General features: G+C 39.0%; 1 protein-coding gene across 4 annotated transcripts in view; it reads left to right on the top strand.

Moving 5' to 3' along the window:
- MTUS2 (microtubule associated scaffold protein 2) overlaps positions 1-27,686 on the top strand; it is a 252,775-nt gene that overhangs the window by 136,793 nt on the left and 88,296 nt on the right. The gene's annotated exons all lie outside the window — the stretch shown is intronic.

Here is a 27,686-nt window from a genome sequence, read left to right as displayed (position 1 = left end):
CAATGAGCTCTTTGTGTCTTTGCTCTTTTCAGAGTATTTGTATTATCTGTAGTTTGTTGCCTACCACACATTTAGCTGGGGTTGTTTTTGTGTTGTGATTAATGAGTATTTGAAGACTGTAAGTTTAGCTAATGTGCTGTAAAATGAAACTGGACCAAAACTGTCTGAGGATACCCAACAATGGCTACATAGGATTTTCCTTCCGCATATGTTATTATTTTAGATGATGTACAAGTACTTTAGAATTAGAAAGTCAAATTATTTCCCTCCTTCTATAGTGATAGAGAATAGACATCTTTTTAAGTGGAAGAGGTACAGAAACATGGATGGGCTAATTACCAGTTGCACAAAAGGCAGATTAATACAGATGGGTTTGTCCTGTGCTGGCTTTCAAAGCTGTTGGTGTGACCTGTTGTGCTGTTGGTTGCATTTGTATGCAATGCTTCCATGCATTTTTCTCATGGAAGATATCAAAGGCAGGCCTTGGATGTGCAAAATGGAAGCAAAAATAATCTTAGCCCCCTAAAGGTGGAGTTGTTAGAGCAGTGGTGCACCAGCTGTTCCACAGCAGAAAGAAATCCTCAGGTCCAAACTTGAGAGAGTTCAGAAGGCCACATTAGGATAAGTTTCTCTATTTTTTTAGTTCTGTGCATCTTAGCTGTCAGAAATAAATGGTAGTGAACTGAGTCACCCTGCTACAAGGGTCCGTGTGGTTTGTGAGTGAAATGTTCAAGCAGAAGAAAGCATCCTGTCCCTGTGAATTATTAAAATTTCATAACTTCATAAAGATTAATTTTGAGAAAGCACAGCCTACCAGCCTCTCAGTCAAAACCCATAGGAGAACCAATACTTTAGATGGTTATAACTACTTTGTTAGGGCTTTTTTGGTTTGGTTTGGTTTTTTTTTTCTTCTTTTCTTTTGTTGTTGTTGTTACCTGTGCAAGTGAGCACCATAATATGATTATTTTTTCATCTGTATGTTCATCTCAGAGGAAGTAACCTCAGTTTGTTTACTGGGCTGTTTTTGAGATTTAGCCACAAATGATTCCATGCTGGCTCAAAAATGTGCCACTTCAGCACCATTCACGCTCACAGTGGTTCAAGTAGCTGCCCTTTAAATGCAATGGCAAATAACTTTTTAACAGTCATGCAAAAAATAATCACCATCTGAAATTTTGCTACCTGCTCTGCTTGTAGGCTAGTCATTTTGCACCTATGAAGGTAAGACAGCCCTAGTATGTACCTGTAATATCCTGTCTGTAATGGCCAATAAAGGAAGGGTTTGTGTTTATTGATCAGTGCTTGTTGGTAACATTTGAATGTGATTGGCTTGACACTTCTTAAGAAAGAAAAAACCTATGAAATTGTTTGGAGTTGGTCTTGCTTTCCCAGCCTTCTCTGTGCAGTGTTTTGTGGGGTAGATTGCAAAGGTTTGATATTGCCCTGATGTCTTATAAGATTAAAAATAATGTTTCACTTCTCACTGGAGCAAGTTCAAATTGACTAACTGATTATCATAAATTGTGACATAATTTGGAATGGTTTATCAATGCTGTCAGTATTTGTTTAAAGTAAATCTGCAGCATTTCTACCTGTTCCCATGCCAGGAACTGAATGCATCTTAGAAATCGCAGTAAGTGAATAAATCAATTTAAACACTTACCCAGCCATGCTTGTAATGCCAGTAAGATCAAGATCTTGAAAAATGAATGGGACACCTGTGGAGACGTCCATTATGGTGTTCACAGTACTTGAAAAAGATGGGTTTTGAAAGTACTGCTTTATATTAGGATTTCTGATCCCAAGACTGAGGCACATCTTGTTTTTGAATTGCTCAGGTGTTATCTAAGAGGAACTCTAGTGTTGCTTCCTACTCAGCAGCTCCCAGCAGAGCATCTTGCAGCTTCCAAGCAACTATTATGAAAAAAAGCTTCCCAATAACTCCTTCAGCATACTGAAAAATAGAAACAATAGAAGCATAACATTGTCCCATGGGTTCTACAGTGTGTGCGGAGGAACAACAGTGTCTCGGTCTGTTTGTATAAGTAAGGTCTGAAAGCTGATGAATTCTTCAGGTCTGTTGAGCTTCTGCCCTCCTGGTGCTTCATCATTGTCTTTGCCACATGTACAATTAGTACCTAATCCTTGGTCCTTCTGGGGCATCTGGTGATTTATTTGGTTTCATTTTTGGATTGTGTTCCTTCCTGGCGTGTTCATTCTTGTCAGTCCTCAGGATTACTGTATTGATCTTTTAGTCATTATGATTCTGTAATCTGTAGGCTTTCGCTTGGAAGCTACACTCAGAAAAACTTTTTTTAAAACTGTGTGGTATTTATTTATCATTAGGAGTTGAGAAATTGCAGAGGAAAGAATTAAGCCCATCAGTCTTACCAGACAAATCCAGCACAACACATTCTCCTATCTGTTGTGCCCCAAAAATAAGTCGTTGTGTTTTGGAAGTCAGGCAGGTGAGGACCTTCTACAGCAAGAAGATGGGACCAGGCACATTTGATAGGTGCTGTGGAAGGGGAAGTTGGAGCAATGTGCCTTCCATCCTTCAGGCATAGAGCTCTCCCTGCAGTTTCATCTCTCTGCACATCACACTAACCAGACAAGCAGAGACCCGTGTGGTACATATATGTGCACAAAAGAGAGGAACAAACACATATCCCTGAGGTCTTTATGCTTGGAAGCTATAAATCTTAGAGAATGTATTTTACATGTCAACAAGATCATCTTTAATAATATGAAGACAAGGATTACTTCAATTTCCTTAATGTCTTGTGGGACAAGCACCTAATTACCTTCCTGTTTTTAATTTTTTTTTAATCTATTGATGAATAGAAGTAAGGAGCAAGGAAATTAAGAAGTAAGGAAATTCTGCAAGGTATTTTCCACTATTTTTTCTTTTGCTATCTGGATAAGTCATTGACCATCCATGCCTTCTTTGTGCATTCACTTGGAGGAGTTGTTCTATTACTACAGTTTTAATTATTCCTGGTATTGTAGAACACTATCTTCTTATTCTGTATCTTGTATGCTCTCAAGTATAAATCAGCATTATTGTTATGAGAATTACCTGGTACTCTTTATGTTCATGTACAAACATTATTGCAAAAATATAAACAGATTCTCTTCAAAAGTGATTGTAGATAAATTCTCAATAAAGCAAGGTATAGCAAAAAAAATCCTTTCCTTCCTGACATTAGCTGTTGAAAAAAAACTAGAAGAGGTTTAATTTCATTGTAGTTGCCATGGTGGGAAAGCATTGGAAACGATGTAACCTTAATGTGAACAATTTATGTAGGTAAGTTGTATTACATCCACTGTTGGAACCAAAGGGAGTAACTTTTGTATTATGGGAAGGAAACAGATGCTGTAGTTTGTACTCATAATGGTCTAGCTAGGGGATTTAGACCTGAATACATCTGTCTTCATAAAGATGGAGCAGGTCAAGGTTGCAAAAACTCTAATGTCTGGGCTATTGCTTTTAAAGACCAGAAGATGAAAAGTTCTCCAACCAATCAAAGATTGTTCTTTGCAAGATGCCCAATAGCTCAGGATGAGCAAAAAAGAAGCAGAGAAACAAAATTATGTCCAAGCTGGATCCTTTTCACCCACCTCCTCCTACATATAGTTTGCACCCATTAAAGAACTCTGCATGTCATATCTCAGGGGATTAATAATTAATGCATTGTTTTCGAAAGGCTGCCGTGTCACTGCAATTATTTTAATTTATATTCTTTTCCTGAAGGGATTAATTTCCAAAAAAAATTTTATAGCTTTTTTGGACTTCCTGCGGCACTTGTAGGAAACCACAGGAGTGCTATAACCATTAGCTTAATTTCAGAGCTGAAAAAGTTGAGCAGCTCATAGATATGCAGGAACAATGCCAGTAGTTTGCTTAAAAGTACTCAATCTAGATATAGGTCAAAATATTAAGCAGAACTTCATAAAATTCTGAAATACAGTACTTGTCTGTCTTTCCAACCATCCCTCATTATTTTGCAGTGTATGTAATTAGGAAAGTTCAGTCTGTGGGGATGAGGCCAGTCTGCACTTAAGGCAGGGACACAAATCAGTGAGTCAGGGTCAGGATCAGGTTTGGACACCATGACCAGGGACAGGCCCAGCTCAGTGATCTTCAGGCAAGCCCACAGTGATGAGGCAGGTGTGATCAAGCTCCAAGAGGAGGAGGACAGCCTCTCTACAGGATTCCTCCAGCCCTTTTTTCATAGAATCCTCACCAGATGTAAATCCAGAGGAGCGAACAGAAGAATATTAGAGCTGCAGGGATGAATTTGCAGTATATCAGTGGATTAAACAAAATGTTTCCAGTTGGATGACGTGAAAACAATAAAAAGGACAGGAGGACACTAATCATTGTCCACAAGTATGAAAAAAAAGAAAAAAGCATAGTGTCAGGACAGTAGAAAAATATATGTAACTTCCCTAAGGAATGTAAGAAACATTATAGAATGAAAAATAAATGTGGCAGTCAGAGAAGATAAAAAATCCAAGAATCACATATGTACAGCCACATAACTGTATATGAAGGAAGTGATCAGAGTCTGTGACTCAGAATATTTTTTAATTGGCCTCACTGAAGCTTTCTACCTCCTCTTCTAAGGATGAATCCATGACTGAATGTAACCTCTCACCATTTGCTCCTTTGTAAGAGCTCTGGACAATGATTTCCAATTTTTTGTCAGACAACTCAAAACATTTTTTAGCATTGAAGCACTCCAAGAAGAATCTTTATGAAATATTGCTGGGGTTTGAAAAATGTTTCCACTGTGTATGGCCCCCTATTAATTTCCAGAGTCAATAATTAATGGATGCTAACTGAAACCAGGAATTGTTCTTATGTCTGCTGTTTGAGAACAGCTGTGAACAGATATTTTTATCTCTTCTTCCAGTTACAACAAATTTAGTAATTTAATTTCTTGTATTTTGTTATATATACAGCCATAAATTCCAAAGATAAGACAGTGACAATAGGAAGCCTTAGCTAGCAAAATGAGCCTACAGGCATATGGATGAGTGCTCTTAATAAATTTCATGTTGGTATAAAGAGAGCCTGCAACTGAGTCTTGAAACTTGTGTAGAAACTTGTGTAAAAGAGTTGCTGAGTGAAGTTAATTAGCATCTATTATTATTATTATTGCTTCCAAAACTCAAAGGCCCATATTGATGCATGATGAAGCATTGAATTTTGTGTAACTCTGTCATAGTAAATGGTGTAGTCTGGTGGCAATGTGCTGGTAGGACAAATACTATGTTTGCAGTTCAACCCCTCAGTGTTTTTCCTTTTGTATTGCCAACATCAGTATTAGCTGATTTAAAACTTGATGGAGTCATAAGATATCCTGAGTTGGAAGGGACCAAGGGTCATCAATGTCCAGCTCCTGAGAGCATTATCCAAGCACTTCTTGTGCTCTGTCAGGGTTGGTGCTGTGACCACTTCGCTTGGGAGCCTGTGCCAGTGCCCAGCCACCCTCTGAGTGAAGAACCTTTTCCTAATATTCAATGTAAACCTCCTCTGATAGAGGTACCATTCCCTTGGCTCCTGTCAGTGGTCACTACAGAGAGGGGATCAGTGCCTGCCCCTCCTCTTCTCCTCACGAGGAAGTTTTGGACTGCAATGGGGTCTCCCCTCAGTCTCCTCCAGGCTGAACAGACCAAGTGACCTTGGCCTTCACATCTGACCAGCAATCAAATAGTTATTGCTGCCTTCCTCCTGCTGGTACAGAAGGGCTCTTTATTACTTGATGACACTTCCTGTGATAAGGCAGAAACACCTGGTGGATCATTTTGTTAAGGAGGTAAAAATAAAATTTCTGTGCTCCCATTTCTCTTTTATAGAGTGAAATCGGTGGTGTATATTTACTGTGTTGAGAATGCTTTTCAATTAGAAAAGATGAGTGTTCTGGCAAAAAGGTCTTGAACTGTCACTTTGCAGAAAGAAGAGGAAGGATTCTTCCCTTATTCTCACAGTATTGTCCAGGGAGGCTGTTCTCACTGCTTACGCTAGCTTCTGACTGTGAATAATTGCTTTGCTCCTTCTGCGATAAAAACCCCTCACCTCTGCCTGATCTCTCTGCTGTGGTGGAGACAAAACACTATCCAGAACACTGAGGTTTCCCATCTTGAGCTCCAATTTCTGTGTAAAGACCTGAGCATTGGAGCTATGTAGCTCAAAGTGAGATCAAAGAAACAAAACTTCACTGATTGCATTGACTGGTGATGTCTTGATAGTGAAAAACGAAGTGTCTGCAATGACCATTTTTCATCTGCCTGACACAGCTGACACTATTGGTCCAGGATATTTATATTTACAAAAAATATGTAAATTCCAGCAGAAACCTGCAGGGATTCTATTGCAAGATCTCTTTCCTTTCAGAGACAATACGGGGGGTGACATTAGGCAACTATGTACTCATACTTGCAGAGATTTCCTATTAATTACTTTAGGCATCTGTCTTGTCACTTTTCTTCTACTGTGTGTATTTTGCTTCTTCACCTTTTATTTTCTGTGCAAATGAGTATGTTAAGTGGTAGGTATTCCTGTATAAAATCATAGTTAGGAAAATTTCCATCTACCTCCCTGCTGAGACTTCATGGTTGTGAACTTTTAAGGTAAAGTGAAATAGAAAAAAATTAACCCTGAAAGCTTTAAATGTTTTTTCAGCCTTTATCATTCTCCAGGTCCTTCCTGATTTAACTCAGAATGTCACTGGCAGATGCACCATACTTACTTTGTCTTAGCAATTCTTTAAAATTGTTTTGTATTTGAGAGGGACAAGCAGGCTAGGTGATGTATCAGAGAGTATGTAATGCATTTCTTTCCCTTTTCTTGGGAGAATTTACAATTCAAAGTGACAGTCCATGTTTTTTCCAGTAAAGGAAGAGAATGCTGATAATACACTACAGCGAATGAAGGGGTGATATAACATTTGAACATACTAAAGCAACATTTCATCTTAAAAGCAAATATTTCCATGGACTCAGCCCATGTGGACCATAGCTTACCACTGGCTTGGCTTTTAAATATTCATGAGCTGTTCACAGGTGATTCTTGTGGCCAAGGCCCCAGTGTTTGCTCGCTGGGCAATTGGCATCTCTGTCTGTAGATCTAATGAGTGGCAGGGGTTTGGGAATTTGACACAATTTTGAGTTAAATGGAGGCAGGATTCTGATTCCTGTCTCAGAAGTCAAGCCGTGTGAATTGGCAATGTGTTACTGGGGACCAGCTCCCTCTGTAGCAGAACTGTGTTGGAGACAAGTCATTGGAATACTGCATAGTTAGTAAAAAAGCAAAGTTAGTAAATTGCATAGTTAGTAAATTGAACTAAACACGTAGTTAGTAAATTAAACTAATCATTAAGGACAATCAAGAACCCAGTGCTTGAGTTTGGTCCTTGGTACTCTTTCATTTTACTCTTTAAAGACAATTCCTAAATCTATCTAAAAAGACCTTTAGGAAAGCACCACTGCCACCTGTATCTGTATTGCTCCTGGAGCTCTTCCTCATCTTTCTTCTTTGAACAAGAAGAGATCTTATCCTCCCAGAAATTCCAGGATGTCCCTCACACAGTCAGGAAAGTGATTCAGTTCAGATTTATGCAGACTGGCCTCTATGTAACAGCTCAGGGCAGTATCTGCCAATCTTTGTGGGAGCTCCATCTCCACATATTGTTCCCTCAAGTCCTGGTGTAAGACAACAGCACTGAAAAGATCAGAGCAAAAGTAAATCCTGATATAGAAAATACCAGGATGCACTGTCATCAGAAGATGTCTCCTCTGACCAGTTAAAATAGATTGGCACAGACTGCAGTCTGGGGACAGCATAGAAACATGTTCAGCTGATCTTGTGTTGGTGCCTCCTTGAGATGAACAATGCACTAAGCTCCTCCACCAGTGTTTTCTAGGTTGCTTAAGAGGTGCTGGTAGCATACCCAGCTCACAGAGACCCTCCTGCTTTGCTGTACCTATGTACAGCTGCCTCACCTGGAGCTGAATTCTGTCCTTCCCTCACTTGCAGAGTAAATCTTTGAAGATCAGATCATGTCTATTTTTGCTTTCACTTCCCATTGCAGGTCAAGGACACTGGGATTTTCTTTTAAGAAGGTCATATATCTTGCTAGTGGTTCCAGAGTGCTGCCATAGGGCGTGTGGCTGTCAGGCAGATTGATATGCTCGAGCTGGCTGATAATCATCACACCAGCCCCACTGTTAGATCTTATCTGTCTCGGACATGCACATCAGCCACATCCCCCAGCTGCAGCGCAGACATTAATCCATCCACAAGAGCCTGGAGGTAGAATGTGGGGGCTTAACTGGGGTGTTATTGAAATGAGCTCTCCTCCATCAAGGCACTTTCATGCTTAGTGTTACAGCTTTTGTTCTCAGGCGCTGGTCTGCTCTGGGGAGCTGTCACTGCCACTGTCACTGCACTTGCTGTCAGTATGGCGTTTCTTAACTTTGAGGGAAACCAAGGCACACACATCTCTCTTTCCTTTGTTTGGTTCCCCAGCATCACTCCCTTGACTCCTTTTTTTAAGAGTCCAGATGTTTTCCTGCATGCTTTTAATTACTCGAGGGGCATGCACTATTTACTTGGCATAATGCGCTTTGGTTTTCCTGTAGCACGTGTTGGGGTGCATGTTTCTCTTCCCTTCTTACCTCTGAGATTACTGGAAGCCAGTTTCCTGACAACAAAGGGAAAAGGGCCTGCCTGTACTTTGAATATTTCTATCCTTGGGAAATCTTTCACATGCTGTAAACAGTATTGTTCAAGAAAATCAGCAAGCTATCAAAAATAGAGCAGCAAGTAGTGCGCTCCATTTATTTTTGTCTCCAGCTCTCCACTCTGGATTAGGAAACATGAAACATTTTAAACTGAAGAGGCAAAAGATGAATTCTGGGCTCAATGCTGAATCCTTACTATACTAGAAAAAGATAAATCAAACTTGTATACTATTTGGTGATGCCTAAATACTCAGTGTTGTTTAGAATACATAATTTGACATTGTTTTCATCTCCCATGCCATTAAATTAACTCAGCCTTGGGGAAATACTTTAAATTTTAATAAATTTAGAAATACTTTAAATTTTAATAAATTTAGAAAAATACTTTAACAGCTGCTCCAAGCAGAGAATCCAAAATACTCTAAAATTTCCAGTACATGATCCAAGTCATTCTCAAACCTGTTCCTGTTCTCTCTTTCCCTCTCTCTCACATCAGTAAAATGTTACACATGTTAGAGAGCATCTTCTGTTTTCTTTTGAAGTAAATAACTATTGAACATTCCATGAAGCTAAGCTGGGATTTTAAAAGATGTTATTTTACAAAAATGTATCATGGGGGCTTCATGGTACCTTCTTGTGGTCCTCAAGAATGTCCATTAAAGTTGATTCTTGTTGATGTTTATCCTCATCCATGTTTTTCTCAGCCCACACTCCATTTATTAACTATCACACTGCAATCTGTTCACCCCTTTGTGCTGTTCTAACACACATTGCAGTTGCTGTACAGTCAGGAGTCTGCCTACTTCTTTCAAATGGAAAGAAGTAAAATTTAAATAAAATACATGAATGGGCAGCTCTACAGAATGCAGACTCAATTCATTTAATTGCTTGTATGGACTAACTGCAGTTGTTATCCATCACTGCTTTAATGAAATGTTTATTTCTGTTCAAAATTGTTGTCAGCTCCAACACAGCAGAATACTGACAATAACTATAGGGACAGCAATAACTTGTAGCCAGTGTGTAATCTCTGCTTGGTGTGTGTGTAATTGATAAAAATTGCTTTCAGTTGGTAACAATGAAAGACTATACCATGCTCCATATATCTGTCAGGATAGCTTTGTACTGGCTTTTGATGATCTTCAGAAGCATTGCAATAAGACAGAAGGTCAGTGCACTTCATTCTTTTTAAATGAGTTTCCATATGGTCTTTAGTGTGTAATATAAAAGATGAAGGCACTCTGGGCTTTCTGAGGAAACATCATTTAGGTTAAGCTAATGCTAGCATGTAGGGATTGTTGTGAAACTCTAGTCTGGTGGCTGGTATAAAGAAGGCTATCAGCTAGTACTCAAGTGATTCTTGTTTGAATAAATCTTCTCTGTCAGAAAAAAAAATTATCATGAATTAAAGATGAAAGAGCCAGGATGAGTGAGCGCGTGTGTGAAGACAGAGTGCTCTGTCTTACTGGCAAGAAAAAAAAAAGAGAAGGATCAAGGAATCAGGGTCTTTAACAAGGGTGGGCAGAGAAACATCCCTGAGGGAGCCATTTAGGTAATAAGTAAGGGTAGGAGTTATATACCCATCTTCTTCTCAAGGCCCTCTCTCCCAAGCAAGGAGCAGCTCTGACTTCCATTCCTGCACTGGTCTTTGTGCTAGGAGCAGGATGAGGAGCAGCCATCTGCAAGGGGCACTGTGCTGATTGCTTCTTTTATCACCTGGGAAAAGTTATTCCTCTTGCTTCCACACTGACTAAGGTGGGCTAATATTTTTCCATGTGTTTCTAGGACAGGAGCACACTTGGATATGCATGAGAGTCAGGTACTTGTTCTTGGCACCTCCTTTTAAAGGGGTCATTTGGCTCTTTGGTAAGACAAGAGAGTCTACAGGCATAAGAGATGCCAGTGAAAAATGTTGTTTCACCTGGAGAAAACAGGATTAGTATACAAATTGCATTATTGGTGAAGAGCTGGCCAGAGAAAAGACAAGCTCAAGTGCCACTGGCTAAGGTGAAGATATTAATAGAGTCTTTCCAAAACTGATTTGGGGACTAATCTTATTTAGTATTTTAATTTCTGACCTTGGTGGGGGTTTGTTAATGAAATTTGCTGACTATCTCAGGTGTGAAAGCTGCATTAATAAAGAAGAGATTTGTTTATCATACAAAGAGTCGGATGACCTTGAAGTCTCTAGTAACAGAAGTGGGATGAAATTCAATTGTACAAAAATGCAAGTTCCTGCACTTAGAAACTAATAACAGGAATTTTTACTTCCAGCTAAGAGGATCAGCTGGAAACAACTCAATGGGAAGATCTGGTTGTATTTCCTACCCTGTGACCAGTAATGCAATCAATGGCACGTGACTCTGAAAATATCAGAAACAATCCCAGAGATTAATAGAAAGGATTATTTCAGCAGAGGAATATGAGTTCCACCTCATAAGACTTTGTCAAGGCCTCCTTTAGAATTTTATCGTAGTCTAAAGAGATTAACTCCAGCTGGGGCAAAGGCAGAAAAGCCTGCCAGTGGCAGAAAACTGTCCATAGCCAGGAGTGAGGGAAAATTCCCATGTCTCTTGATAATTTGGCAAAGTGAAAGCCCAGAGGAAGTGTAGCCTCTAAATACATGTAAGTGGCCATTTAGTGACCAGTGATGGCTTCTTCATGATGGTGGATGTATTTAATTTTACTTTCTGAGGACTGCTAGCAAATACTATAAGGAAACACTGCAGTTACAGCTGAACATGTAAGCTGGTGTCTGGAGAGAAGTGTCCACAAATTTTGTCTGGGTTTGCTTTTCTTTCCCCTGATTTCCAGCATAAAGTTATCCTTCACCCCAAAGATGCAGAAAAAGGGCTGCTAAAGTGATCAGAAGGATGAACAGCCTGATATATAAGATAAAATATAAAATGTTTGTCTTGTTTAGCATTACATAGTCATGTATATAAATATTGTCATGGGAGGATAAAAGTGAGGATAAAGAAAATATTAAATTAATGGACCATGTTGGCTTGAAAACATCTGAATACATAAGGCTGTGTGGAAACTTACCTGAAATTTTAATAAATTTAGAAATCAGAAGGTTTTTAATGTAGGAGGATAGAGAATCAGGAAGAGCTTCTATGTAGAAATAGCTTAAAAAGCCCCACACCTTTCAAGCCTGTGAACAGCACTGTGAGATATGGCTCCTAACCATATCAGGAAAGTGAATTTCAGTACGCAGATTCTCCAGTCAGTCTCTGTATTTTGCTATTTTTTTGCTACCAAGGTATGAGACACATAATCAGGCCAGAACATTTTTAAGCATTATAGGGACGTCTCAGGGGCATTGTACGAACAGAGATTCTCCTGCTTTGATTTTTACATATACATAATAGTCAAGATGATTTCATCAGGACTTTCATTCATCCTAACTTACTCAAGTATAATGGAAGCTGCCTACATTTAGAAAGTCTCCTTTTCAGAATCACAGATGTGTCATCATAATTGTAACTACATTCCTTGTCTAATTTTTGCACTGAGTAGAAATAATAGCACATTCATAACAATTTTTTAAGATATTGCTGTATATGTCCAGCTGTGTATTAAAGTGGCAGAAAACTATTGCTGCTTTTTCCAGAAAATTTGAAAATATTGTAAATTCATATTTTTATACCCTCTTCCTTTTAGCCTTTTAACTTTTGGATTGTTTTTTTTTTGATTAGTATTGCTTTCTGAAAGAGAAGGTAAAAGGAAAAGAGACGGTTAAAGGAAAAAGAAGATAGGCAGAAGGAGGGGAAAAAACCCTCAAAAGATCGGTGCAGTAGCTAGAATAGCACAAAATGTATTCTGCGAAATACTGGTAAGGCAGAAAAAAGCCATTCCTTATAATGAAATATTGTTGTCAGTTTGACATGAGCAGGTCTCTTCAGCCTAAGGAAGAAAAGTCTGGCTGGATACTGTAAGTCTTCAAGTCATAAAAAGGTGTTGCAAGAAGTAATAGTCTGTTCTCAGTGCCCAAAGTTGATAAAATCAGTAGCTAATGGGTGAAAATTACAGGAGCACTGAAGCGGAACATTATAAAACCCCTTTTTAAATAACAGGTGCTGTAGGCAGGGAAGGTCACATGGGAGGTTGTGGAAATGCTGTCTCCAGAGGCGATCCTGAGAAGTGATGTGTATTCCACCTGTGCCACCAGGTTGCGCAGGGGCACTGAGCATTTCTTGCAGGCTCCTGCTGACTCCCAGGGTGGCTGGAGGAAGGGAGCAGCACTGTTCACTGCTGAAATGTCTCTCCTCAACAAATACTATTAAATTGGAAAAACGTGAACACGCACACAGACCCCAACAGAAAAAATACCCCAAAACAAACAAAACAAAAATCATACTTCTACATCCTTCCTTTTTCTGATTAATCTGTTGCATATACTTTGGCCACTTATTTGTAATGGCAAGATTTTTTTCTATTTATAATTTATTTATTTTATTATGTCCACAAGTTGGTATGCAATTTGTTTTGAGCACCCTAGAATCATCTCTTGGCCAAGTTCTCTAGCTGTACAGTTCAGAAGTCTAAAGAGAGATCTGAAGTTATGAACTTGTGCTATTTTATGGGCAGAGATATTTAATAATGCCTTGATGACTTCAGCAACAAAACAAGAACTCTAACTGAAAGCAACACAAACAATAGACAAGTTGTTTTTTCTTTAATGCAAGAAGTATTGATTTCTGCAGAGGTTAATGTTTCCAGAGATAGCTTTTAGAGGTAATTTATAATAAAAATTGCCTTCTGGTTGTATTGGCCTGTAAAAGACCTGGTAGATGTTATAATGTTATTGTCAGCAGCACATTAGGCATAAACTGAGGTGTTTAGGATCTTTGAAAAAGAAAGGAATACTCCTCTCTTCAAGTGAAGAGCAAGTTATCATTACAGAATACAATGAGAGAAACAACCTTTTAAACAACCCTTTTAAAACAATCCCTTTGAAGCAATGTACAAAGCAGATCATGTGATTCTGAGATCCACTTTGGTGGTAGTATTGTTCTTTAGTGTGTGTCTCTTAAAAGCTGAGTGTTGTACAATTCAAAAAAGTGCAAATTGAAGTATAAAGGGGCTGATAAGAAGTGATTTATGGAGGGAAATTGGCAGAGTTCAACACATTCACATCTTTTGAGGCAAAGACTCTAAATTTGATAGTTGCTCGTGATTTTTCATTTCTTTCTCCTCAACTGAAAATCTGTGTAAAGAGCAGGCTAAATAATTTACACATGGTTAATATTGAAGTAGGGAATTATTCCTTCAAGGCCAGCATTTCCTGGCTGCTCTTTCATGCTCGAATGGGTTCCTCTGCACACACTGAGAAGGCTTCACAAGGCACGCAACCAGCGGTCTCTCTTAGCGCTGGTACCTTTTAAAGCAACAGAGACATAACTCTTTCCCAAAGCTTCAGCACGTATTTCCTCACTCTTCTTTTCTTTCTTATTCATAAATACTGTAACTGGTCACATCACTCATATTCATCACTGTTTCTTTATGAGGCACACTCTATAGAACAGGCAGAAAGCAATGTTGGACTTCCTAATGTTTCCCAAGTGGTTTTACTTGAATCATAATTACCAGTTTCTATTAGATGTTTTAATATTTCATTAATAATTCAGTTTTTGTTGGGTCAGTGTGAAAGGGTCTTCTGACCATTCTTATCAGAGAGCTCTGTCAGTTTTAGTGATAGGACAATGATTAATGGTATTAAACTGAAAGAGGGCACGTTAGGATGGCACATGGTGAAGAAACTCTTCCCTGTGCAGGTGGCGAGGCACTGGTACAGTGTGCTCAGAGAAGCTGTGGATCCCCTGTCACTGGCAGTGTTCAGGGCCAGGTTGGATGGATCTTTCAGCAGCCTGGTCTAGTGGAAGGTGTCCCTGCCCATGGCAAGAGGGTTGGAAGTAGATGATCTTTTGGTCCATTCCAACCCAAAGCATTCTACTATTCTGTGAAAATAGTTCTTCCACTAGCTGTGTTTGTGACTGTTATTAGCAAATAACATTCAATACCTACATGAAAAACTACTGAGAAGGTGTGACATATCACTTGAATCATAATACAGATCTGATGAAGAGCTGTAAAGAACATATATTGCATTCTGTTACATGTACATGAATTTTCAGTACACAGCCACCAGCTAAGGCACACGTGTGCCTGCATGGACTCCTGGGCACGTGAAAGGTTATCTTAAACAGCCCAAAGGAAGAAAAACCAAAACACATCCATATCACTGCTCTTTGAGCTGCCCCAAGCTGGTGTTTATGACTTTTTACTGCCCTGTTTTAGTAAAGCAGCTAGTTTTATATGACAAATAATTCTGTAGAATGGTTTGGAAATGGTTATTGCTGTACATCTTTTAAGTAGTCATAATCCTGATTTACAGAGAACATGTTTTGGCCTGTGCCAGCTTAATGCAGCAATACTAGTGTCTAATTTCTCCTGGGTGTAATTTTCATTGGCTATAGGAGAGAAGTAAATGCACAAAGGAATGAGTGAATCCATTCAACAAAAATGCATTGCACATGAATACTTTTAGTGGCTGGAGATTTTTCTGCTATGTCTAATTGGCCATGACTTATTGTATTACAAATTTCCTTGATTTCAGCAGTTTTCATAGTTCTGTGAATCTCTTATTTGCTTGAAGATTTTTCTCTTTTTTTCTCTACTTATTTTTTTCGAAGTAATTTTCCTTTTGGCTTAGTTATTACTTGTCTCCTAGTGGCATTCAGCTCATGCTGCTTATTTATGTGCCTATGTCTATAATCTCCTAATTACTGGGTGCACACACATGCACATAGAACCCACATGCCTGCAATATATAGAAAAGCAGAAATTATTCTGCAAAAGCTTGTGTCCTGAAGAGACATGTTAAGAGGGACTGGTAGACTGTGCTAGTTGTTGGCAATGCTGCCTGTAGTTCTGTATTGGTAATTATTTAAAATTCTATTAGCTCCATCAGATACATACCTCTGTCTGCCCCTCAATTATTAATGACTTGTTTGGCTGAGAGCCTTAGCAGAGTGAGCCTCTTCCTGCTACCTTCCTGCTGATGGCTTTCCTAGATGAGTACTTACATGTTGGACAATCCCTGGCTGTGCTTGTAGAGTGTAGGGCAAGCACTCACTAGCTTCATTCATAAAACAAATAAATTATCTGATATCTACCCAGGGTATTTCCTTGTTTATGCTTGCCATTGATTTTCAGCTTAATTATATCTGTTGAACTGACTCTAGTTACTTCCCAAAGAAATTACATATTAAACTTGTCCCTTCTAGCTATTCCTAGTCTTTCTTGTGCAGATTCCCAGTCCCTAATGAGATATTGCCTTCTTCTTGTACAAACACTAAATTCACAACTTGCCGTATCCATGTGTGTATTTTTTTAATTCTCTGTGAATTGCTGGATTAAGTGTTCCCAACTCTTCTTTCTGCACAGTACTTTGGATAACCTATTTCTGATCAGAGGAAAATTGGGAGACAAATTTCTAAGATTTCTCCATAAGCTTTGGACGCTTCCATTTTCTTTCTTCACCAGCTTTGCACAGGTCCTTCAGGCTCAACTTTAAGAGCTCAAACATTAAACCCTGAGCTCCCCAGCATGAGTGCCTGCCAGTATGAACCAACAGGCTGTTCCAGAAACCTTTATAGGTGTTCCTGGTCATTTGGTCAGTAGCCTACAGGTGGTTGTCTGAAAAAAAAAAGAATCTGAGTGTAACAACACACAGTATTTTTAAGTAATCATCATATAAAGGGCTCTGAGATTAGCTCAGCTGATTACAGCATGATGCTAATAAAGACAAGGTTGTGGGTTAAATCTGCACATAGGCCTTTCACTTAGGAGCTGAATTCAGTGATCCTTGTGGGTCCCTTCCAACTCAGAATATTATGTGAAAATAGAAATTAAAAAGTAAAAAAAATATTTTTGAAATAGGTTATCTTTGTAACACTTTGTGTCTATTATCACTTGGTGGACAGCCTGCATGGCAACCACCACAGGAGACAGGAGGTGAATTGGTACTGATCCCTCACTGCTCAGTGGGCATCCCCAGGATTGTTCCTGGAATGCTGTTGAAACTGGAATCTGAAAGGAGCAGTGGAAAACCAGGATATGGCTGTGTAACTAAAGATTGTAATTGTAATCCATTTGCACAGGAGGATAGACTTAATATTTCCTTGGCAAAGCTTTCTGCAGTGTTCTTCATTTTGCAAATCTAAACAGTTTTTTGGGTCTCATGTTCCAACTACTTGGTGCAAATACATTCCTTTTTCTAAGGTCTTTTTTGTTGTTAACAAAATGTATAAATTAAATGTTTTAATTTAGAGTGAAATTTTCTTTAATATACTTTGGTTCAAAAATGGGATTTTGAACAAGATTTCCATTACATTTGCAAACAATTGGAAGAGCAAGGAAAATAAATATTTGTCTGCAACAAAATATTTATGGTGAAAAACAGAAAAGTGGGGATTTTTCTCAGAAAGAAGTCAGTGGAGATACAGGCAGAGATTTTGGAAACCTGACTGTAAATGGGCTGTGATTTTGCAAGGTATAAAGAAGGCAAGCTCACGCATAAAAATTAAATAATGAGGAAAAAAGGTTGCTCACTACTTGTAGTTCATTGTTGTGAAAGAATAATCATAGTCTTCCTAAGGAAATGTATGTTTTACAATTAAAATATACTTAATATGGTGATTTAGCAGCACATCAGCCTGTAATAAGTGGAAAATAGGAGGGAATTATCTGTCTTCTCGTTGTTAGGAAGCCTTTCTTTCTGTACGTGAGAAGCGTGAGAAATTCTGGAGTGACTGCAGAGGATGGGTCATGTTTAGTATCCCATTCTGCTGCAGGCACCAGAGATTAGCTGACCTCCAAGGTCATATCTGATATTCTCAATAGACTGGAGAAAGATGGCCTGCAGTGCAAAATACTGTTAGTTATTGATATCTTTAGTTTTGGGGAACTTGGCTTTCAAATAAAACAAATTGCTCGATGAGGATCAAGACTGAAACAATATTGTGCAAAGCATCATTTTCCAATCACTAAAATGCATCTTTTTATGCATGAAACCCTTCCCTGGGGTGGTGGTCAAGGAAGCAATTCTATGATAGCCTCTTTTTATCAGACAGCTTGCTTTCTAGCATGGTCAATTTTCCATAGCAATCCATCACACTGAAGCACAGCTCCTCTGAGCCCCACAACACCATGGATAACTATGGCAGCAGGGAACCCAATATGTAATTACTGCAATGACATCCTCCACCAAATTATATGAGCTGGTCACAAAGCAAGGTCACAGAAAATTTGTCATGTTCTTGCTGCCACATTAAAAGGAGTGCCAGTGCCAGACGCATTTTGCGTTCTGAATCTCTAGCTCTGCATTTTTGTCTCAGTGTTTTCTTTTAGTCTCCCAAATTAAAGTAATATTTTAACTATGGAGCTTTGAAATCAAGATTTTATTTGCTGCCTTTGAAAATATTAATGTACTTAAATGAGAAAAACACTGAGAGGTACAAAATCTGTCTGTTCCTGTACCCACAAAAAGTACATGAAAGCCTTTCACACAATTAACTAGATTTATTGTTGTTGCTGTGTGGATTTTTTTCTGGATAACAAAGAAATCTAATCTAATAAGGGAATCAAACAAACGAAATGTTCTTTATGAAGAGAAGCTGATAATGAGTACTTGAAGACTTCTGTTTTCCTTTTTTATATTGATATGAAACAGCAGGTGATTTCCTTTAACTGTGAAGAGTATAATAAATTATTATTGCCAAAAGGCATTGAGGAAGACACATTCCACTACTAATAAAATATTGATAAACATGTGAGTTTTTTGTCACATTAAATATTCTTCATATTTGGTACCCTAGAAGAAAAGCTGAGTGCACAGCTTTTAATCCAGCCACCATCTACTAATGAAAATCTCATTTCAAGGGATGAAAACAGTTTGGATAGAGGCAATTTTTAAAAGATGCATATCCTTCTTCAGTTTTTATGCAGACTATAGGCCTGGTTGTTTAGATGTGTGACCGTATGTGAGCACGCCAATTATAGAGAAAAGAATACTTGCAGCTCAAAAAACCCCACAAAAACCCCAACCTCTCAGGAAAAAAAAGGTTTAAGGTTTAAAGGCAAAAGAGTCCTTCACCATTTTTTGGTAGTTTGCTTGTGTAAACTGTGGCCTCAATCCTTGTCTGCTGTCTGCTTTCCAACTCTATTATGAATTTGTAACAAATAGCTGTAGCCAGCTCCAAACACAAAGGCAGGAGAATTTTTCTTTATCACTGATCTTTTCATTATTTGCTGGAAGGACATTTCTCACTGACCCCTTTACAGAGACACCCCTTCCAAAAAATCACATCAGAAGGCCTTGTATGGAATGCTCAGAGGAGGAGGAACGTGCAAATTGCATGTTTCTCAAACCTGTAAAACATTTGGTTTGGGTGATGTATCATTCTTCCAAAGTGAAGGATTTGGTTTTGCAGTCCAGGTCACTCTCCAGTGTGGGAGACAGTTGCCTTAACCGCAAAATCATTGTCCTTTCTCATCCTTTACTCTCCTGCCCCATTGACTGACCCACCCTCCCAGCAGCATTGGCCAACACTCTCATCCAGTGGAGTGCTAGGAGACATGGGTTTTCCAGCATCTGCAGCAAAACCTTGGAGTTCTGCACAAGAGCAATGTGCTGCAAAGAGTTGTTCTCACTGCTCAGCCTGGATTTACTCCCTGAGCATAATCCAGCCTGTGGGTTGTGGGAGGTAGTGCTGCTGAAGTATAGAAAAAGCACTGAACCCTTTCAGCTAAAAATAAATAAAGAAATCTAATAAAGTGATTGGGGTCAGGGGAGGAATTCCAAGTTATTAAAGTGTATTTAGGTGATAGATTTAGATTTTTGAAAATGGGGTTTTCAATAGAAAATGACTGCTTGTCCTCAGCAGCAGCACCATTTTGGCCTATATATCACTTTTCTAGTCGAGGTGCAGTTGGGGTGGAGATGTCCCTCTGTCCCTCTGAGAGGCTGCCCCCAGTATGGATGTAGCCATGCCTAGACACACACAGTTAGGCTGTGGCAGTGTCTCATAACTTCTTGCCCATCAATCATGGGGGTTACACTAGCCTCACATCCTCTGGAGAGCTGCAAATGACTGCAGTGATAAAAATAAAAATACTGTTGAGAAAATGTGCTTTCTCCCCAGAGTGAGGTGGGCTTTGAGCAGGATGGCTTCCCTCTCTCTTTCCAGGGATCAAAGAGGGCCTGCCTACTCTGTAATCCACTGTATGTGCCACCTTGAGAACGCAGACACACATTGCTTTGTGATTCACAAAACACACAACATTCAACCTTGATTGCTTTTCTCTGTTTCTCTTTCTGTGGTGTTGAGCTCAGAAGAACATCCAACAGGGTTTGATTCCTAGGTGCAGTTTGTATGTGGCATCTGGGACAAGTAGGCTTTCAAAGCCTGGCTCTTGCAGTGCAAGCACAGGATAGTGAGTGCCCTAGCAAGAGTCCCATGTGTTGAACTGTGCTGCTTTTCTTTGCATGGAAGATAGAAAAGGGTTTTCAGAGCATAATGAAACATCTGAAAGCTGAAAAAAACACATCTGTTTAAAGAACACCTTTTCCTAGTAGTGCCTGAACTGTGAGTATTGACAAGTTTGAAATCCTTACTCAGGAAATATAATTTCTCTTGTCATACATTCCCTATCTGCACATCTTAGAGGTTTGGGTTTTTCACACATGAGTTATTTTTATGCTCAAAAATTTTTAAGAGATTTGTTCAAGATTATATAATAAATAATTGATTTGTCCCTAATACTGTATTTTTAATCTAGCTGTGCTTGGAGCACAGTGAATACACATTTTGAAAAAGCAGCAATCATTTTAGCCTACTGCTGAAAGCAGAATGAATGCCAGATTTTTATGAACTGTATTTTCACTATCTTCAAGACCTCAGTGTTACATTCCAGTAATGACCAGTCTCCCGTAAGGCATTTCAGAAGAAAAAGTCAAGGACAACAGAAAGCAGTATTTCATCCCAAAGAATGGGAATGGTACAGCCAGTCACTCTCACTGACTACAGACCTTTTATATTTCTCTTCTGCTCCTTGAGGTTGGCTTTCCCTTATTATCAGGGGATACTCCATAGATCCTTTACTGGTGACCAGAGAGGGAATGAGACTTTATTGATGATACCCTTTTAAAGAAACTGTGAGGAGAAAGAAGAAAAACTCTGCTATTTTTTAAATTAACTTTTGCCTGATTTTTTTAAATAAAAATATTTTTCTGCTTCAGACACAAAAAGCAAAGTGGACCTAGTGGTATAATATATGGAGATCCTATAGGACTTCATGTAATACTACAACTATAAACATATCTTTGCTTTAATGAAACCACTAAAGCAGTTAATCTTTTTACCAGAAAAGTTGTTGCTCTGAGCTGAAGGAATGGAAGGGAGTAGGCAAAGACCCCATGACCAGTTAAATCCCTCATCTTTATTTACTTACTATGCCATAGCATTTATGTGAAGTTTAGAATTTTTACATGTCTACCTGTCAGAGGACTTGTGAGCTATGGCAGTGTGTTGTGGACTCAGGCACAGGACACAGGTCTCACGTCCCTTTGGTCTTGGCTTTCAGGCTCTGCTTTGCTGCATCCTTCCTCCAGAAGTACCTCCCTTTCCTGGTGGTATGGAATATAAAGGTAGCTCAGGTTTCCATGGAAAGCTTAATTTTGACTTCAGTGGATAGTTTGCTTGTAAAGATTTCCATCTTTAAAATTACATTAATTTTTCAAAGAGTAGTTATTTACATAAAGATATTTCTTTTGCAATGTTTGAACAGTTACAGTACACATTGTAGGAATCTAATTCTGAGTAAGAGTTTCATGAATTTGGGGATAACAATTAAAGAAAAACTACAGAAGGTGACCTTTATACATATTTATTCTTGATTGTTTGAAGGGCTACGTGTTGGTTACTCAGTATATTTTCATAATTAGGTGGACACTCATGGATTTTCCTTCAGATTGATGCCATCCCTTAGGGATGTGCTTATTGCCTTTGGAAATTATGACTCTTAGCCTGTTGGGGTGTCAGCAGTGAAAATCTTGAGAATTTTTCCTGTCATCTGTTTTATATTTGTTACAAGTTTCAGGAACCATTTTGAAAATCAAGCAGGTCTATAGTTTCTTAACAACAAGGCTCAAGTGAAATATTTTTCACAGTTTCAAGAGATGCAAAACTGTGACATTTGGTAATTTCTCAGTGTAATGCTTTGTATGACATCAGCATGACCCATGTCCAAGTCATTAAGAGTCACAGAAACAAAATTACTGTGACATTTCAGAAATGCAAAGATTAGACCTGAAGAGACACAAACTTCTGATTAAAATTCAAAAGACAACTAGTAAAAATTGTAATTCTTTCAGATCCCATGGCTATTTTTTATGAAAACTGAATTTTGTCTCTTCAGTCTGAGAGAGGAAAGGAAAAAACCTCAACATCCATTAAAAATAAGAGTGGCTTCTTAAATACCAGCGGTTTTTAATTTATAAGAGGTTCCATGCATCTCTCAATACCATTCATCTAGATGGTACCCACCCATAAAGCAGTACCCAGCTTCCTTAGAAACAGAAAAAACAGGAATCAGAAAAATTGTGGAGTGAGAATATCATGGCTGCAGGGAAATGGGGAACACAGCCAAGAGGTTTGAGATAGACAACTGAATCACTAAAGTGTTTTTAAGTCTAAAACTGCATAACTGGCATCATGCCTTGTTTGAGTGCCTTCCCCAGCTTCATGTGCATTCTCTAGCTTGCATTTGGAAACCTAGGAGCAGGCTGTGTGCATCCTCAGGGAATGCATGAGTGCATGATCTGTGTTTGCTGTATTTCTAATACTCCCTGACTGCTTCTCATGTCAACCTAGTTTGAAGCAAATACTGCATGTCAACACAAAACTAGTGACTTCCAAGTCAAAAATCCATAAGGACAACATATAATCTCCAAATTCAGTTCTGGGCTGTAGACTATGCTGTGAAATCTAGAGGGGTTATATGAAGTTTATTGAAAAGTAAGGGCTCAAAATCCCTAATAATGTCCACAGACTGTTGTTGATATTACGTGAAGTGGCACTGAGCTTTATTAACTTTTGCATAACAACAGCCCTCTGCCATGATGGGATTTTCAGTCTTACCTTCTTCTCTGTCATCACATGTTTACGAAATTGCCACAGACATTCTTCCCCTGAATCCTATCATGAGCCACCAGATGAAAGATTATTGCAGGAAAGACGATTAGGAAAGAAGGATCTTGAATAGTTCATATGAGCCATGGACATCACTGATAGGATTTATTTATATTAAAAATAAATTGTCTTTGCTTTCTGGAATCTTAGTAAAACAGACTGAAAATTATTGTGCTGTTTGGGTTTAGATGAGCAGGTAACATTTTTTAAAAGCATAGTGCTGTAATGGGTCCTACATTGAATTTCCCTGCAAGTGATCAAAAGCCTGAACAAATTAAATACTATTTTCCAAAGGACTGAAATGTATTTAAATTTCAGAGAACTTTATTGGACATTCTTTCTCCTCCACTCTATAAGCACAGGATTTGGCTCAAAAATAACTGACTTGTTGAATCAATGGCGATCTGATCTAAGAAATTACTCCTTCTCTTGCTCATGGCCTTGGATTCACTAGTTCATGTCCACTTAGATGCAAGAAGTGATTCATTTAGAAGTGATAATTAAGGGAATGTTTTATAATCTTACAATAGACCTGTCTGGTGGGACAGACTGCACTGCTCTGACGACTGGTACCTATGACATTAAGCATTGCCAATATTTGCATCTTGAATTGTCTTGTACTTCGTAGGTTTCCAGATCTCCATGTGATTAATTTGATGTCCATGACTGAGGCAGATGAGTGTAGGTGACCTCACTGTTGGTGTCCACAGTGGCTACAGTGTTGGTTTGGTGTTGGGGTTTTTTAGCAAAACTCTAAAAAATTGAAAGGATAACTGCAGGAACGGTGGCAGTGTGGCACAGAGTCCTTTTCAGTCCTATGCATAAAACATACAATGGGGGCTGTGTGAGGTGGAAATATGTCTGGATAATATTGTGGCATGCCAGACCTGTGCCCACATAGCACAGCTAGCCATGGATGGTGAGTTTTTAAAAGGTTTTCAGAGCCTGACAGACACTAAGAATGAATTTACTCTTTAAATATTGAAGGGTCAGAGCTAGGGATTTGCTGTGGTTAAATTCTGGTATTTTTTTGAATTGCATTAAATTCAGGAAACTAAATGAGGCTTTCTCAGTAATAAACCAATATCAGAATTAATTGTGTGTTTTTTATAATTGCTTTGCTTATATGAGAAGAATGTTTAATTCAAATTATATGTTCTTGAGAGAATCCCCTGAGGCAGCTACTGGCAGAGACCTGCACTGAAGACAGTCAGTGTGCACAATACCACAGGAAGTCAGAAAAAGCTGTTCAATCAGTGTTGTTTTTCAAGGGAGATTTAATAATGTTTTTTTAAAAAATAAATAGCATATTTAGACTTACAGGAAAAGCAGTGGAAATGAAGTCTTCTCACATAAGGTGGCAACAACATTAAATTGATGGAATTGTGTTAAAATGGGGAAAAATAATTGCCACAGCTAAGACAGAAAATAACATTATCTTTCAAAAAATTAACAATGGTTAATAATTAACTCGTAGGCTGTAATGTCCCTGCCAATGTTGTTTTATGAAACCATTTTCATTCCTCATAATCTATTTTCACTTGGTGTGAAAAATGATGCATCGTGAAAAGTGATGGAGTCAGAATCCACCTTCTCATCTCAAACATCTGATTCAACCCAGAAATAAAAATTACATTACTTCTTTATTTATTTACTGCCCTAACTACATTGCTGGGTTTTTTCCCCAGTGTTATTACCTGGTGTCAGCTACTGCCAGACCTTCCCCATGTCCTCAGCACTCCTTGGGGCTCCATGGACAGCTTTCTCTCCCTCCCCTTCTCTGCTCTCAAAACGTGGGAATGACATATTCTCACACTGTGTCCTGAGAGCTATCAAATGCTATTTAGTCAGAGGTCTGGCAGGCTGAGGCAAGAAATGTGATTTAAAGACAAAAGCAAAAATCCAGGAAATATCTCCGGCTATGCACGCTTAGTTATACCATGGAAGAGCACAAGTTTTTTAGGAGATGCTTGGCTGGTACCTGCTCCACACAGCTTCTCCTGAGCAGGATGCACCAAGACCCCACCAGTGATGACAGAGGTTCAAAAGCAAAAATAATCCCTGGAGATTTCGGGGGAGGATGAGGAACTGTGCAGGTGCCAGGACCCATGAAAGGACGTGGGTGACCAAGCTGATGGTAGTAAAGGCCTGTCCCAGCAATCTGGGAGGGTGTGTTGGACTCCCTGCACAGGACAGGTTACCCTGCTGGGGTTTGGGGATTTGAGAAGCCCCCAGACACATTTTTTTTCTGAAACATATAGAGAGTGCCCAGTGTTTGAGCTGTCACTGAAATGCTCACACACAGCACCTCCAAACACAGGTCCCGAGTCAGGGGCATGAAAGCCCCCCCAAGACCAAACTGAAAGGGGAACAACACGTGGGAGGTCACATTGTGAACTGGAGAAGCAAGGACAGGCTTGGAAAGTCTCAGACTTTGCAGTCCAGTCACCAGTAAGACTTCCCTAGTGTTTGCATGGAAACAAAGTGCTCTTACTTTTAACTCCACGTGGGAATTATGTTTTTTGCTACAGATAAGTAGGCTGTTGTAAAACAAATCATCTTTGAATCCAGCGTGCACAGAGGTTTTATAGGATCTCAAATTTAAATAGCCATAGCATGTATTCCCCAGGTTTTATCAGATGCAAGCAGATTCAGAAATCATTCTTATTTGCATGATTCTATGTTTTCTAAATACAGGTGCTATAAAGCATTGGTGTTTCTTAAAACTAGGTGAATTTTTTTTTGGAAGTACATGATTCAGTGTTCCATAAGCTGAAATATTTGTGTATTTGTGTTGTTATAGCCAGGGATGGTAAAAGGATATAAAAAGGCAAAATATTTACAAGGAAAATTAATATTATATATTAGAATATAGGTCAAAATTGGGGGAAAAAATAAGCAAGGTTTCAGACACATGAGATCTTCCTCAGGGTTGATACAGATGTCATAAGCTTTGAACTATATTTAAACTACTTTGAGCTTAAGTTGATTACATTAACAGTTAGATGATATAAAGAAAAAACTCCTTGGTACTTGAAGACTAGAGATGTATCTTAGATAAGGGAGAGTTGAAAAAGGCCTTAGATCTTCTAGGACAAAGAAGGAAAAGTAATAACCAGCTGTGAAACAGCAAAGGTCTAGCTGGGAGTGATCAAAATTGTTATGTGCCCATAAAGTCACCTTCCTCTCCAAGTCCATAATTTTAAGTCTCCACTTGAGTTATGAATTTCAGTTCCCAGACTCAGCTTTTGAAGATATTTTTAAGACTTTTGTGCAGCCAGGGACTGAGAAGTCAGACATTGAGTGGCTTTTCTGTGAAAACAGATTTCCCACTGACAACTGGGTATTTCTGTCCTCTGTCAGTTATCTAGAGCATCCTCCTCCTAGAGCAGAGTGGATCATTTTTGGGAGGTTATCCAGTACACTGGGTAGAAGAAAGCAAATCCAGGGCTGTAGGATGCTCAGACTGTTATGTTTCTGGTGTGAGAAGCAGTTACTGAAAGAGTCTGCATCATGCTGATGGCACTGACAGATTTGAGGTTTAGGGGGTCTCTTACATGATGCTGCATTTTGACCTTAAGGAGGTTGCCTGATCACCAAGAAAGGCAGTAATAGGAAAAGTTAATCTATGATTGTCCCAACTGTTTGTTGATTTCCCCCTCCCTCCTTTCCAGGATGTTTTGTGATGAATAGAAGCACATAACCATTGGGGTTTACATTTTGTATTCTGTTAATTATGTACACTGTCCAAGCTCCTAAACACAACTCCTTGTTGAGGGTAAGAGCAGTTCTCTTCAGAAAATTTAGATGGGTGAGGTGCACGTTGCCAGTGTCCTCAGGGCACTTCAGGGTTGATATAACCATGACTGGTTTGGTGTATTTGCAAAGCCTGTTGGATGTATGGAGGTTGGACTGCTGCTCTGTGGTGGCTGAAAATGTTTAAATATCTGATGTTGTGGTAAAACTGACCCAGATGCAAAGCCATAAACATAGCTAGATTAGAAAGGAGCAGAAAGTGAATTTGGAACAGCTGCCTCACCTACAGCATTTGTAAATGACAATGTGAGAAAGTCTGAGGAAGAGCTAGGAAAGAGTCTTATTTCTTAAGTCCCACCTGTTTTGGTCTCCTTTTTAAAAAGCTATGTTTGTTTTTTAACCTGTCCTTATAGTTCAGTCCTTTTTTTTTCTTAATCTTGGGGACAACTTCATTGTCCATGAGAGCTGTTTTGTCTGTGTGTCCCTTTGTTAAGTGAAAACCAGAAGTGAAGTGGATAGAGATCAACATAGATGTCACTTCAGATTACAACTTTCAGCTCTGCCTGTAAAGTTGCACAAAGAATAAAAAGAAAGTTAAAAGTGTATGAAGATGGAATTGAGGGATATATTTTGGCAGGGTCACATTTAAGGATAAATGCTGAAGAAAGAGAGTGTCCTGAATTTCAGCATTTTCTCATCTGCTATGAAATGGGGCCAGACCTTCCACTGGTGCTGTCCTGTCAGAGACTACAGTGGCTCTTCAGTGATTTATCCACAGGTGTCTGCCCACCCCTCTAATTGCAGCTCAGCTTCTGGTCTCACAGAAAGAAGCATTTACAGAAAGAAGCATTTCCATTGTATTTTTTTGGAAGACGTTTGCTTGCTTTCCCCAGCTGTGGTACCACAGGTCTTGCTTCAGTG

This window comes from Molothrus ater, chromosome 2 (assembly GCF_012460135.2).
Source record: "Molothrus ater isolate BHLD 08-10-18 breed brown headed cowbird chromosome 2, BPBGC_Mater_1.1, whole genome shotgun sequence".
Taxonomy (NCBI): Eukaryota; Metazoa; Chordata; class Aves; order Passeriformes; family Icteridae; genus Molothrus; species Molothrus ater.
This window is presented reverse-complemented; position numbering and strand designations above follow the sequence as displayed.